The sequence below is a fragment of the Anser cygnoides genome, chromosome 3 (assembly GCF_040182565.1).
Source record: "Anser cygnoides isolate HZ-2024a breed goose chromosome 3, Taihu_goose_T2T_genome, whole genome shotgun sequence".
Taxonomy (NCBI): domain Eukaryota; kingdom Metazoa; phylum Chordata; class Aves; order Anseriformes; family Anatidae; genus Anser; species Anser cygnoides.
Genome location: NC_089875.1, coordinates 52,381,033 through 52,394,548, shown reverse-complemented (window position 1 = coordinate 52,394,548; position 13,516 = coordinate 52,381,033). Strand labels below are relative to the sequence as shown.

The 13,516-nt window shown below is 36.8% G+C and overlaps 1 protein-coding gene and 1 long non-coding RNA gene across 2 annotated transcripts in view; both read right to left on the bottom strand.

Annotated features, from left to right (window-relative positions):
* SASH1 (SAM and SH3 domain containing 1) overlaps positions 1 to 13,516 on the bottom strand; it is a 554,055-nt gene that overhangs the window by 371,184 nt on the left and 169,355 nt on the right.
* The window catches only part of LOC125184423 (uncharacterized), a 184,801-nt gene that overhangs the window by 84,465 nt on the left and 86,820 nt on the right, over positions 1 to 13,516 (bottom strand). The window contains exon 1 of the long non-coding RNA XR_007168391.2: positions 1 to 13,516. This exon is cut by the window's left edge and continues 40,769 nt beyond it; it is cut by the window's right edge and continues 86,820 nt beyond it. This is a non-coding gene — a long non-coding RNA (uncharacterized lncRNA).

Here is a 13,516-nt window from a genome sequence, read left to right as displayed (position 1 = left end):
GCTTTTTAAGCTAATTACTTAATTGATGCATTTGCTTCATTAAGCTTTAGGTGTTCTTTTTTTTTTTTTTCTTTTTTCAAGTAGCAAAACGCTAGCTGTCATGCATTTTAAAAAGGTATCACTTTCAAGTGACTGATCTAAGGATCATTTTAAAGTGTTGTCTCTTGGAACCTTTCAGCAAATAAGGGTTTGATTGTGATTTGTAACAATGGTATACAGATCAATATTTAAAAATTTGCACAATTAATATTGAGAAGAACATAAGCGATATTAACCACCTGGAATATCTCAACACCAATTGTGCACAATAGAGGCTCTTTGCCTGTTTGAAGATGTAATGGACTTTTAAAGTGCAGCTTTACAGAGTTAAGAAATTGGGAAATTCAAATATACATTCACACAAAAGTTACAATGAATGTTTTTGCAAAGAAGAAAAATTAGTACCAGATAAATGTAACTATTAGAGCTAGTAAAAGAAATTGATCCACACATGAAAAGCTAACTCTCTTGTAACAGGTGAGAAGTCTTTTCAGAATTAATTAAAGCTAACCATATCAGGATACAGCACATATTCAATAGAATAACGGTTACTTCCTTGTTTGAGCTTTCACAAAGGGATATTTCTACTTTTCTATGACACTTCTTTTTGTTGAACCTTATTAATAATAATATTGAATTTAATTATTAAATATCATTAAACTGTGTAGTAGGACCACACAGACTCTGTTGAATCTGCGAGCTAAAAGATGGATTTAAAACTAACAAAGAACAAAGAAGCTACACTCTTTTACATAAGTCTGGAGAAGCATGTCCCCCCCCCCCCCAAGTGAGGGGGACAAAAACCTGTTTTAAATTTGACTCTTGTCAAACATCACTTTTCACTGGCACACACATGTGTATGAATTGTCAGGGTGAAAGGCAGAGCCCATACCTCTTCACTGTGCAGACCAGAGTCCATTCAGGAAGGTGGACGTTCAGTCCACATCTTTCCAGTCGCAGAGTGGAAGCACCCACTGCTTGGTTAGAGAGCTATTTGCACCCTTCTTTTGTGGGATCTATCTTATTAGTAGCGATTAATGGAGTTATCTTACTAAGTGCTGCGCTATGGCAACAAATCTGAAATCCATGCAGGTATACTTTTGCTGATATATTCACAGCTGATGTTTGGATTTCTTTTTCAGGTTCCAGATGAATTCCATTAAATCCCCTACTTCACCCAGATTTGATAATGCCAATGACTCTGTTGCCCCTCTTTCTTTTCCTTTGATTTCACAACCAGGATGAGCAGATAGTGTATAGAAAGGATTAAGCCTCCAAGCTTCTGCCTCCGCAGATTTCCAAATTCAACCTCAACGTATAAACTCAAAAGGCAATTTTATGTTAAAAAAAAAAAAAAAAAGCATGCTAGGATGCCTCAGTGCATGGTTTTTGAAAAAGTCAACATAGCATTAAAATAGGTGCTGTTGAAAGAACATGAAGTTCACTGGATATCTATGTTGAAGGGTGAATGGTATTACTGGGAGTTCAGCAAGCTCACCGGGCATGAGGTTTCTGATATGTCTGAATAAATTATCAAAATTGCAGAAGTATTTCTGCCTTGCATTGCAGCCTGCTTTCATGTCTCATTTAAAACTCACAGCATCACACAAGATAGAGCTAGTTTTCACCACTATATATTGAGTAACTAGAGAAGTTAAAGGACTCCTAAAAGATGTGAAAATGTAACAAAGATTTATTTTGGTTGAAAGATTGGATGCCTGGTGAAAACTTGAACTTCAGTTGAGTGGGTGGCTAAGTCTTTACTATCCTTAGGAAAGCAGAATATTGAGAAAAGCCTAAAAATGACACACAGAAAAGATATGATTAAAAAAAATAACCTGGATTTCCTTCTATGCTTTGTGGTTGTTATTAATGTAACAGCTTCCAAGATACACAGGTCCATTTCTGATGAAAAACTCAGTCTGTGAGACACAAAATCTAAGACTTCAGTCTACATTAACATCTATTTTGTTCATAGCCTTTTTTTCATGGCTTTGGCTTTCCTAAACCCATCCCTGTGTGCTTGGACAGTGTCTCTAAGCTCCTCCCCAGTCACCTACCTCTGTTTCCACCTCTTCTCTACTTCTTTTTTATGTTTGAGTCTTGTCAAGACCATCTCGTTCATCCTGCAAGCTTCCTATTGACTTTGACTTTTCAGATCCCTGAAAGTCAGCTAGCTCTCCTTGACCCCTCTTCTCTCCATGTCCACATCTCACAGGATCCTTCCAAGCAGGTCCATCACAGGAAAAAGACTGCTCTCCTGAAATTTAGCATTGTAATTTTGCTTTTATTCTTGTCACCTCTTTGCAGAATGCTGAACTTCTCCATTTCATGGTCACTGCAGCCATGGCTGCTCCCAGTCTCCAAATTCCCATCCAAATACTCCTTGTTTGTAAGTATGAGGTTGAGCTGAGTGTTTTCCTTTGTTGGCTCCTTGATTACCTGTGTCATAAACAAATCTCTCTCTTTTTTTTTTTTTTTCTCCCATCAATTCAGCCCTTTTTCTTTCACAATGTTGCCTCGGCACAGCAGGGTTTGCAAGGCAAAGCTGTCAGAATCATTAGAAATGAGAACCAGAGGATGAGATGAATTAGAAAGCAACAGTTAGTGGCATGGTCTCATGTTTGAGCATTCCTGCAACTGTTACAGAGACAGGATACATCAAAATGCAGTCAATATTTTCTTAGAGAAACTAAGACAATAGAAACTTAAGGTCATTTTTTTTCCGACGTCTCCTGTGGAAGGTACTCTGGTGATACGCCTAAATTAAAAAATAATGCATTGGGACATCCAATAGCATGCTCGAGTATGGTTATTTAACATGATATTGCATGGTGAAGATGCTAGTTTCCTTGTTCTGTATGACAGGACCATCCTTTCCTTGTCCTATATCTTGGACAGTTTCGAGAATTCAGCTTTGAAACCCACTGGCACTCAGTCAAATTCTGCAGTGGACCAGATGGCAAAAAATAGTTAGTAATTCAGTAAAATTTGCAGTTCGCAAGTTTAACTACACAGTGCTACCTGACACACTGTGTCACTGTGCTCGGCAAACCACTTAGAATGGTCCATTCACGTTGCCATTACATTTTTCATTTTGATTCTGCACTTATAATGCCTTCACTTGCTGTCCAGATTATGCAATGCATTAAAACATCTTTAAAGTGGGAAGCAAACATGTACCAAAAATTAGTTTCAGTAACCCTCGCTGTGAGGAAATTGAATGATAACACCCCCTGCAGAGGTCCAGAGATTTACAAGTAACCATATCTGTTCACACCAACCATTCAGATCCTGGACAATATGTAAATACCAGGCTCCCTATAGTGCATCTAGTAATTTGCAATGCTCACTTTCAGCTAATAATTTGTTCAGCCCTCAAACAATTTTATAAGCTGCAAAAGTTTGGTTCAAATCAGATTTGAAGCTTTGTGGAAAAAAGAGAAAGAATTTGGGGTTTGCCTGTATGCACAACATAGCTAAGAACTTTAAAAGACCTCTTAATTGAAACCAAAACATAATAGAAAGAAAGCCTGTACTAGACAGCATGAAAGCCTTTAAGAATTAATTTAACTATCATTTGGTATTTCAGTATGTGATTCCTTCTTACTAAAATTTGACAAACATGAATTTAGTAATGGAAAACCTGAAAGCATCTGGGGCTTTGAAGTGTTTTATCTGTATTCTGCAATTCATCCCACACATGGCGCGATGGTAGGCTGTGGGTGCTAAGATCAGATAGAGGTTGGAAGTTCAAGAGTTGTGTGTGTGCAATAAGTGCATAAATTTTATTAGTGTGGTGCAGAGAAAAGTAGTTGTTACCATTAACCTATCTGTCTGTAACTTCTCTTATGCAAATACATAATGGAAGAAACTCCACCAGATTTTCCTTCTTTTGATATTATCTATTGATAACTTTCATAGCTTTTTAGTCACTTTAGAAAAAACAGTTAACATCAATTCTGCCTTACAAGTAAGCTGATCTCACTACCAAGAATAAGTTACTCAGAACAAAGACACATATGCACTTATGCATGCTCATGCAAAACTCTTACCAAGATGTAGCCACTGAATCTCATTTATACACGAACAACCCCTTCGTGACCAGCTTACTCAATTGCAACATCTCCTGGTTTCTAGCACCCCCACGTCCAGGGGAGACACATGTCATGCTATACTTTCACGTAGGCAATGGAACTCCTATACACCTTTCAGGTTTTCTTTGAAAGCATTCCCATCTTGCACTGACAGAGTAAATATAAAGCTTTTCCTGGCAACATTACAGCCTTTATCCTTGCTGGCTCCATCTCCCTTCTGCCTACTCACTGCTAAACACAGCCAATTCCAGGGAAGTTTGAGAAAGTGAAAATAAAGTAAACCTGTATGTTGGTGTGCTGTATATCACTTTTACTATGCAAATGATTGTTTAGAGAAGGGTAAAAGGCTGTAAATATTTTGAGAAGTGGGCCCCCAGTGCCTCTTCAGTATTCCAAACTGCGTTGTGTGCTTCGTAATTATGTAATATATGGAATACCAGCTGGTTTGAATTGTTCTCAGGGGTTTTGGATGATATCAAAATGCTCTGCTCCCCCAGCGAGAGCCATAATCAAGCGAATAATACCATAAAGTCAGACCAAATTGACATTGAGTTGTTGGCTTTTAACGCACTTTAAACCAGATGTTAATGGCCTACACTGTGATTTTTAAGTTTTTGAGGCTTTTTTTTCCTTAGATAAAGCATTATTTCTCTGACAAAATAATGCTTTGGTATGTAAAGATTCTCTCAGAAGTTGCATTTTATATTTTCTGAAGAGACAGATTACCAAATGTTTATTTTCCACTGCTAGGGCAAACAATGCAAGGGATACTTGTTTTGCTGTCACAAAATAGTGTAGGGAGGCAGCAACACACACATTGCTACGTATGCAGCATGACAGTTGCTTAAAACAAAGTCTTCAGAGTAAACTTTTCAATTCTTTCAGATTCTTACAGTGGCACAAACTGAAAAGAAGTGGTAGCAGTTTTTGTTTGTTTCTTTTTTAAGCAAGCACCTTCATTTACAGTATTTTTGCAGATAGTTCTGTAGTGCATTACAAAGCAATAACAACCCAGAATTTCTCGAGAGCTCATAGTCTTTAGCTCATGAAGCTTTACCAAAATGTAATAAGAAACTAATCGCAGAACTAGAGTCTATAATATCACACTCGTTTTGTGCAATCTAATATAGAAGCTGAGAAAGCTCTCAAACTGTTGGTTCAAGCTCTCCCTTACTGAAGTATCACAATTAAACCACTCTCTTTCCACAGAGATTACACCTTCCTTCATCATATTCTTAATCATTTTTTTACAGCCATGCTGAGACAACTTTCAATTTTTATGACAGGGCAAAGAGCTCCTTCCCTTTGTGTACCACTCCTTCCCAGGTCAAAGACCCTGTAAAACAAAGAAAGAATCACGAACCATTTAGCATGTTTTCTATGACTATGACAATAAGTGGAGCTGGCTGTAACTGGAGAGGCTGATCTTTCCATTCACAGTAGCAAGTGAAAGCAAACATATCTACCCTCCTGGAGATATCTAATGAAATAGCAGGATTATCCTAACAAAGAAGTCCATATTGAAGTACAGACTTGAGACCCAGCAGTCATGGTGCAGCTCAATACCATGGTGCCCAACAGCCAATCTGCTGGCACAACCAACCAACACTTCATACAATGCCTGCACAAATGCCATTCACAGCTTATATTTTCTCACAGAATGAGCCAAAAATCTGTCATGTTTCAAGGATGCAAGAACTTAAGCATGGCTGCCATGTGTCACCTAATCATGAGATCAGTCCATGTTACTGTCTTCATCCTTCCACTCCTCCTTGTAGCCTCACCAGTTCATCACCCTGATCCCTTGACAGCCATTCTGCTGATTTTAAGCTGCTTTGCATGTTGCTGCCTGATCCAAGATGCGGGAATACTAGGAGATTATGGGTGCTGTTAAACAAAGCTACTGCATAAAAGACGGAGTTCAGCAACTGTTGGCTGCAAGAAAATGAGAGGAATATAAAAATGTAACAACTGCTAATCTATATCATCATATTCCATGGTTAACCACAGTGATGTTTTGTCCCTGATAGAGTAATACAGCACACCTTTCATATAAGTATGTAACAATTTTTCACCAAAAAGCAGTATAATACCCTTTTATCCTCTTAAATAATATAAAAAACATGGTTTTTTCCTTATCAGTAGCCTCCTTCCAGGTAGCTTTGTTAAAGCAGCAAATAGACAAGCCCTTAGGTAAAGGGAATAAGCAAAAGCAATTATGTTATCCATTATTCAGATGGATAACTACCTTAGAGAAGAGAACACATGTTTTTTTTCTAATTAATAACATTTAGGACACTAACAAACTAGGATGTCACCTGAAAAGATTTTTATGGCCTACTGGGTGATATTTTCTGAAGGAATACATAAAAGTAAAGGAGCATATGAGGGACTTCTGTTTGGGTTGCAGACAGATTTTATCAGCCAATTCAGGTTAGATTGCAATTTTACAGTGACTTTATACAACAATTCTATACAGAGTAAACTTCTAAAAATGAAGTGGTAGTCTTACACTTAAATAGTTAATATTTTGTTTTCTATTATTTCTGGAGTCTATCTTGTGGAGGTGGAATTTTTTTTTCTTATCAGTTACATTATTTTCAATATATCAAAAACTGACTTTCAATCCTTCTTCTCCCGACAGAAGTCTGTAAGGAATCCATATCAAAATGCAAATTTGCAGCCTTCCAGGTGAATGGGCCCTGAGATAAACTTCTTGCCTGAAGCTTGCTGGAATTTTAAGAAAGTAAGATCTAGAAAATAATCCAATCAGCTTTGGTACTCGTAAAAAAGTTCCTTTTGAGCAGCTTAACAAAGGGGTTGTCTTTCCTTTTTTTTTTTTTTTTTTTTGGTATCTAGGATACTAACTCTACTTTCCTTATCTTTTTTATTAGTTTCTTTAATCCAGGACAGAGAAGGGAATAAAGATTTTTTTCAAGAAGAGCACTCAAAATTTTCTTAACAGGATTGCCTAAAGATGGACTCCTAAATCTGTATTTAGGTATCTAGGAGATTTGACTTTTTGGCATAAATAACAAGCAGCTCTCTTCAAAGATATTCGCCATCCTTAACCTAACTGAAAGTAGGTTTTTATTCAATGTCTATTAAAGAATAGAAGAATCTCTAATTTAGTAGGACAAGCCTTGTATTGTTTAAGATTAAAATCAGTATTACAGGCCTTTTTGAGACCAAGATGCTGTAGCTGGTTCAATACATGTAATTTCAAGAATTAACCAGGAGCCCATTGTGGGATCAGAGCTAGTTTTCTTGCTTACATTTGTCCCTTTGAAAGGTAGTTATCCCCCAGGTTTCTTTCCCAGAATCATCTCCTGCAACTGTGCTTCACTGATTGCTTGTGATTCAAGGACATGACTGTGCAGAAAATTCATCACAGCAGGCTGGAAGGGTGTTCCATTCATGTTCGAAAACTGCAGGCTCCATCATAATATGTCTTCAGCCTTGCTCCAGCACAGTAACTACAGAGCAAACAGCTTCTTAAAAAATATCAACACCTGACTTCCAGAAGCAGCAAAAACCAACACGATTTTTGATTCACAGTGTGATGCCTGGTCTACTGATACAGATATTTAGAAAAGGATTTGCACGTGGAAGCAATTTAACTACACTGAAGTTTAAGGTAATTAAAGCTTGTCGCAAAAGATACTTGTGATTTTTATGTCAGGCTGCAACTGTCTGCAAAAGCGATGTGCATTTTCTTCAGATAAACTGATAAATATGGCTGCTTTGCTAAATTTTAGTTTACATCTTTTTTGATATATACTGAGGTTATTTATGGAACTGCTTCTCCCATGATTTTTAGGAAGTCATTTAAAACTAATTAGCAAATTATATGTAAACAACAAAATATGGAATATGCTACTGCTTTGATAAACCTAAAAATAAGCAAAGATTATCTTTATTCAAGCACGACTATACAGGGACTGAACTGGAATGAATTACAAGTGGTTGATATTTCTCGCTTTCTACCCCCACCTCCCCAAGGGTGGTAGCTAATGCCAAATCTACACCAGAGATTTTGGTTTGGAGAATGACAAAATACAAGGGAAATTAGTTAACCACCATTACCAGTGAGATGGATATTATTAGAAACATGGCAATGAGATCTAAGAAGAACCAGAATCAAGTCACTGATAGCAGGTATACAGTCATTATGAAAAAAAAACTTTAAAGTATAGTAACAAGAGAAGTCTTAGCAATATTAAAAACTTAAATTACAGATGGAAATGCTAAAACTTCACAGCATGCCAATGAGGCTCAAGTGTTCATATGATACTTGTATTTGCAGAAAGCGGAACATGTTTTTATCACATGAGAATGAGATTTCATTGCGAGAAATAATGTAAGTAGATAAATATTGACTATGGACTAGGGATAAGGATTACTAAATCAGCTTTTACTTATTTATTTATTTCATAATTACTCCCTGAAGCTCTAAGGAGATGGCTGGAGAGATATTTCAACCACTACTACTAGTTTTTATGTAAACCTTCTAACACAGGAAACAAGAAATTTGGAAACATGCTCACATTCCAGTATACAACAAAAGCAATCTAAGCTGTATGAATATTAAGATTGCAAAAAATTTAGTTTCTAGTGGGTTGGAATACAATTTGGGTTTACATAATGAAAGTCTTGGCAGTCATACCTAGTTCTAGAGTTTTATCTTACTTTGTATCATTTCAGCTAGAACCACATTAGCAACTAATTAGAAAACAGCATGACACTGGACAATATCTGTAAAGCACATATTCCGAGTAGTAAATGGTCTAAAATAATCTAATACTGAATCATTCTCAAAATGCTGAAAGGGTGGTTTTGTAATGCCCTGTATGAGATACAATCCCATCAAACATTTACAAAAATAAACTAGAGATAAACACAAAACACACGGCTGATTTTCTAACTTACACAAAGACTGCTCGTAAACAATGACACGGAGAAGAATGTAATACAGAGAAACCCATTACTGGAATGCTAAGCATATTGAGGAATCCAGTCTGCAGCCCACAGTAACGCCATGGGAGGTTTGAGACCTGGGAAATGGTGAAGCTGAAAAAGATTGAGAAAGAACATGAACTCCCAATATGATGTTATGACAAGAAGTACTAATGGAATCGTTGGGTATGAGCAAGAACTATCAAGCAGAAATAATGACCTCACCACAGTGTAAAATTGACATAAGAATATTTCACATACATTTGGCATCCATAAAACAAAAATGACATTCAGAAACTGAAGAAATTTTAGGGATGATTCTTAAAACTAGTAAGGTTAAGATATCTCTGTGTAAGATTCAGAACGGATCCACACATGTCATGTATCAAGAATGCAGCTGCAAGATAAACAGATGAGCAGTCTTTTTTTTCTTATCCTGCCCTTGTTGAAGGTTGAAGGAATTGAAAGAAACTGGCACACTCATCTCAGGCTGCTATATGATAACCTTTCCTCCCACCCCAGCTAAGAGATCATATTGCTCAAGAAGCAGGATTTTAAGACATTTTGACAGTTGATATTTTAGATATAAGGCACTAATATCTTCTGATCATCTGGCAGAGAAGATCTTGGTCAATCATTTTTACATCTACCTGTCCTGCAGATTCATTATTCCAGCTGTGCACTGTTGGAAGCAATATCAAAACATTTTTGCAGCATTTTTTAAAGGTCTAATTTATTTATGTTTACAAGGATTATTTTGCTCTAAACCAGAGGATTCTGATGAGACGGTTGGGTGGTCCCTTGGAGAAGGACAAAGTGTCTGTGCACCTCAGCTGTGGAGAAGAATACAAGGATTCTAAAAGAGACCAGGCTACAGATACAATGCAAGGAAGCAAAGCAAGCAGGTAATTTTTACAACAGATACAAAGAAGGTATCTTGAGCAGATAAAATACAACAATATATGTGAGAGGGAAAAGGAGGAGTGTGTGTACATATATAGCAAGTAGATGTTGGAAGATGTAAAACTTTGCAGGAAGGAGAGGATAAACACAGAGGATACACCCCTTAGGAGGAAGATGGGGTGGAAATTATAAATCTGCCATGTAAAGTGCCTAGGGATGGTGTGAGGGATGATTTAGTAGAACAATGCCTGGTGGCTTCAGACAACAGAAAATCAGAATTTCAGCTTGACTTGAGGAATGAAATATATGCTTGGTATAAGTTTTTTAAAAGTATCCAACAGCCTCAACCACCTTTGCTGGTGTATTTCTCATATTTTGAATTCCTCCGCTTCACCTTATCCTTTCTGTCTCAATCTTGGAAGCAGAAGTTCAGAAATGAAATTTCTGTCTTTTACCACTTTAAAGCATCCTGTTTGTTCAGCTGTCCCTACCAGTGCTTCAGTTTCAGTCTCTTGGGTTCTTTTCTGACCCAGGATAGCACAGTACCTGTGAGATTCTTTCTTTGTATCTTTGCAAGACTGAAAACGGTACCAGTGAAGCAACACATCATTGATTCGTCAGTATTACTGCATCACTGCTTGCAAAAGGTCTGGCAGCTGCACAGTGTCTCTGTGAAACACAGAAGTTCTGTCTGCTAATCAAAGAAGATTATCATTTGTTATCACCTGCTACTACCAATATCAGCTGTATTTTGTGACTATCAGGAAGATAACTGACTTTGAAAATAAATATTAGGGCCATTTTAGCAAATTTGGTTGTAAAATATAAGACTCGGGGCCAGGGCAAAGTCTTGCTCTGTGTGAAGTCTCATGACCAGTGAAAAACTGTCCCCTTTTATTGTTCTAAACTTGCCTTCTGCCAGCTTCAGTTCAGACCCCTATTTTTTATACAGGAAGAATTTTAATCTTATCAACAGACTTGGTCAAATCTGTATTCATGACCTTTCCCAGGTAACTTATGAATATGCTGATGAACACTATCCCAGCTCAGATTCCGACTAATAAATGAAGTGACAAACTATTTCTAATTCTTGGTTTTGCTCAACTACTATGCATCCCTACTATGCAATGAATTGTATAGGCAGCAATCCTATAGCCACTTAGTTTCCTTAAAACACTCAGAAAAGGAGTCTTATTGAAGGCTATCTGGAAATTCAGACACTGCTTTGCCCACATACTTGCTGACAATTTCCAAGAATTCCAGTGTCCTTGTGAGCCAAGCACTCCATTTAAAAAGCCACCATGAATGTTGCTCAGTAAATCATATTTATCTGTATGTCCATTAATTCTAATTTACCACAGTTTCTACTAATTTCCCTGAAAATTATATTTGCTGTTGCAGATAAGCATCTATATAGATTACAGGTCAATATTAATCCCACTTCCCAGAAAGTCTTTTTAAAAACTGGTGTCACTGTTGCCACCTTCCAATCCTCAAGTACTGTCATAGGTTATATGATGAATTATAGACTGCGGTTAGTTACATGACAATGAAGAACACCATTTTAAAAGAAAAAAAAAAAAGGAAAATTTCAGCTGATGATGTATCTGAAGGATTTAGAGCTGCCATGATATGCTATTACCTCTACTTTCTCTCAAATGCACCTGACTGCAAATATACTTTATCCTCTTAATATTGGAAGTTCTAACCTTCTAACTAATTCCAAAGATAGAAATTTTCTGATTTACTGATTTTGTCACTATGCCCAGTCACTGGTTTGTATGCAGTACCTGCCAGTGTGTCTCTTTCACCACTGGCAAAAACAACTGTAAGAACATCAACCTTTAACAGCAACCTTCCCAAGACCTCTGCTTAAATTTAATTTGATTTGATGACTTCCCGTTGTCTCCAGACTTTGGCATAATTAAGATCCTATTTAATTATAATTGAAAATAACTACATTTCCATTCTGCTTTGTTGTGAACTTTTTTCATCATAAAGGTCTCAGATGAAAGACTAAAATGAATTTAAGAGAACTGAGAATCTCTGACGTAGATACCTGTCATCTATGGCAATGCTTCTCAATAAACCCATTTAAACAACTCTGTTTTCCTTTCTCACCAGCAACCACTGCTACCCTGGGTTACTTCTAAGAAATACAAATTTAAGTTATGTATAGAAAATATGTATTAGCAATACAAAATGCTGTCTAGGAATGTTCCTACTAGGTTAGGTTATTCTTCATGCAAAGAACATTTGTTTTACTACACCATACATGAGGAAAGCATTATTGTAGATAATATAGCCACATTAATGACCAAATGATATTTGATACATTGTAAATAGTCTGTACATACACAATCTCATTTTGTTCCAGTTATAAAGAAGTGTTCTACAATAAAGACACAATAAATGACACGTGACTGAAAAACCAAAACATTTTCTTCCAGTCTTGATTCAAGGAGGGTTCTCTATCCTGTGTAAGGCTCAGAAAGATGGTTTTCCTCCTTGCATCAGATACAATGAAGTAGAAGCTTTTGTATATTTGTCTCATGACAACACTGACAACATTTCATCTTAATACAATCTGGTCACAGCAGCTACTGCAGAAAATTACTCTCTGTTTGCTGGCACCATGGGAGACCATCATTACTGACAAGATTGAGAAACCCGTCAATGACAATTCAGGACTCAATCTAACTCTGGCATCCAAGTGCCATGCTTTTTTATTAAGGCTATTTTTGTGCATCTTTTTAATTCTTATTCATGTCCATTGGTCCTTGACTCACATTGAGATTCAATGCAATAAAGGCTTCAGCTCAACTGAATTCAATCTCAGAAATCATCAAAAAGTAAGATTTATGTAGTAATTTTTAGAAAACCTTATGACGGCCAGCAATTCAGGTGAGGGGATATACTTGTAAGCCCTTCTTCAATAGTATTGTAATGATGTTCACCTATTTCCTTTGCAAAAGAATCACACAGGCCAGTCTATTCCATATTGTGTTGTGATGATGTAAGTCAACTTCTATGTGGATGTTTAGCAGAAACTAGCTACTACCCCCACCACCATCTTTGTTTAATAGCTTTGTTTGTTTGTCTGGGATTCATTTATCATATGGATTTATCATATGGTAGATTTTTATAGACAAAAAAAAAATTGTCTTTCATTCTCATGGTCACTCACTCCACATCAGATTAAAGCCATCACTTCTCTTAAAGACTGTTTAAATTAGATGCAGAATTTTTTGATCAAATACAACTTCCTTAGCTTGCAAATGTCACACAACATCTCCAAAACAAGAACCCAAAATTATAGGCTTACTGATTGCTTCCTTGTTACTGTAAATGGTATATCTATACCAACAAGGGAGAGAGACGCTACAATTCTAGAAATGAGACAAAAAATACATCCTTTTCATGAACATGACATACTACAGAAAGATTCATCCTGTCTTCAGCTGAAGTTGAAGCACCCATCACTCCTATGCTTCACCTGTTCTTTGGTGGTGTCCTGAAGT